At 42.0% G+C, this 2,500-nt stretch overlaps 1 protein-coding gene across 5 annotated transcripts in view; it reads left to right on the forward strand.

The window, feature by feature from the left end:
* The window catches only part of entpd6 (ectonucleoside triphosphate diphosphohydrolase 6), a 36,875-nt gene that overhangs the window by 25,467 nt on the left and 8,908 nt on the right, over nucleotides 1-2,500 (forward strand). The gene's annotated exons all lie outside the window — the stretch shown is intronic.

The following is a 2,500-nucleotide window of genomic DNA, read 5'->3' on the forward strand; positions in this document are numbered from 1 at the left end:
CATGTTGCCAAAGCAGTTTACAGAAAATACACATATAGTACATATCACATATTAAATAAATACAGTAAGTGTCACATATATTCTATACTTTTACTCTCTGTCTATCTCTCTCTGTCTCTCTCTCTCTCTGTCTTTCTCTCTATCTGTCTCTCTCTCGTCTCTCTCTCTGTCTATCAATCTATCTCTCACTGTGTCAAAGTACCAGGATGACTCTCCATCTCAGAGGCTTTAATCTGTAAATTAAACGGCACAATAATCCCGAAGAAGGGGGAGAAAATGGAGGGCAGAGGGGGGAGAGAGAGGGTGGGGTGGGTGGTTGGTCTTATATATAATGTAGGTCAGGCTGTGTTCATCATCTCATCACTCAGATCTCCTCTTATACAAGGTGTTTGTTCATGGTAATAAGTAACACATCTGCCAATAAATCAATAACCTATATAATCTTCCAACAAGAGGATCCATCTTTTAAAGACTACATGACAGATTAAAACCCTCAGGAGATGTCTAAAAAGCTTGTTTCTATCTGAGAGAGACGACTCTAAACAAGCTGTTTACCAGATGATATTACCGTATTTACTATAAATCGCTCCGGAGTATAATTCGCATCAGTCAAAAAATGCGTCATGAAGAGGAAAGAAACATAAGTCGCACCGGACTATAAGTCGCATTTATTTAGATTTTTATTTATTTTTTCATCTGTCAACTACACAACAGCACCCAGAACACCAGGCTGAACACAGTAGGTGTCCGGTATGTTACCGTAACACATTAACAGTTATTGAACTACACAACAGCTCACAGAACAGCTAGCTACCAGGGCGTGGAGCGTGGATGGATTAAAAGGCGTGGAGACGTAGCTGCACCGTTGACCAGCCCCTCCCGACTCCTTCCTCCAGCTCTGGCCATCTCGCTCTCAGCCCGCCATTAGCCGATTAGCCCATTAGCCCATTAGCTTTCTCTGATTTCTTCACTGCAGTAAGAGTCACCTTTTCTCCAGTCTCCCTCACAAGTTTCTCCCTCATTTCAAACTCTCTCTCTGCTGCTCCATTACCGTTTTCGGCTGCATATTTTACTACCTGCAGTTTGTTATCTCTTTTCTTTCTCAGTTGTCTTTAGCAGCAGCGTTCTAGTTGTCACAAGCCTAGAGCGCCCTCTCGCGGCTGTAGACGGTGATGTTTTCAGTATGAATTAACATTTAAAAACATGTTAAATTATATATATTTTGATATATAAGTCGCACCTGACTATAAGTCGCAGGACCAGCCAAAGTAGGAAACAAAGTGCGACTTAATACGGTATTATTATTATTATTATTATTATTATTAATATTATTATTAAATATATCGTCTAAAAACAAGTCTGAAATATTACCTGTTAGCTGATTCAGTCAGTCAATCAATCCTACTTTATTTATATACTGTAGCACTGTTCATACAAAGTGCTTCATACAATATACACACACACAAGCAGACACACACAAGCAGACACACACAAGCAGACGCACACACAAACTCAGTCACTCACTCACACACACACACACACACATACACAAGCAGACACACACAAGCAGACACACACAAGCAGACACAGATACACACACACACACACACACACACACAAGCAGCACACACAAGCAGACACAGATACACACACACACACACAAGCAGACACACACAAGCAGACACAGATACACACACACACACAAGCAGACACATACACACACACACACATACACAAGCAGACACACACAAGCAGACACACACACAGAGATACACACACACACAAACTCAGTCACTCACTCACACACACACACACACACAAGCAGACACACACAAGCAGACCAGATATACACACAAACACAAGCAGACACAGATACACACACACACACACAAGCAGAAACCAAGCAGACATAGATACACACACACACACAAGCAGACACACACAAGCAGACACAGATACACACAACACACACAAGCAGACAACACAGATACACACACACACACACAAGCAGACACAGATACACACACACACACAACAACAAGCAGACACAGATACACACACACACAAGCAGACACACACACACAAGAAGACACACAAGCAGACACACACAAACTCAGTCACTCACTCACACAGACACACACAGAGACACAGATACACACACACACACACACACAAACAGACACACAAGCAGACACAGATACACACACACACACAAGCAGACACACACAAGCAGAACACACACACACACACACACACAAGCAGACACAGATACACACACACACAAGAAGACACACAAGCAGACACACACAAACTCAGTCACTCAGTCACTCACTCACACAGACACATACTGTAATCACACCTAAAACATTGTGTCTTATATTAAGTGTTATTAGATATTTTGACTAGAAATTAGATGAATATATTTGGTAGATTTTGCTTATTTGCAGTGTTCCTTCTCCTTCCTCTTCCATCTTCTTCCCCCTCCTCCTCCTCCTCCTCC

This window comes from Perca fluviatilis, chromosome 19, assembly GCF_010015445.1.
Source record: "Perca fluviatilis chromosome 19, GENO_Pfluv_1.0, whole genome shotgun sequence".
NCBI lineage: Eukaryota > Metazoa > Chordata > Actinopteri > Perciformes > Percidae > Perca > Perca fluviatilis.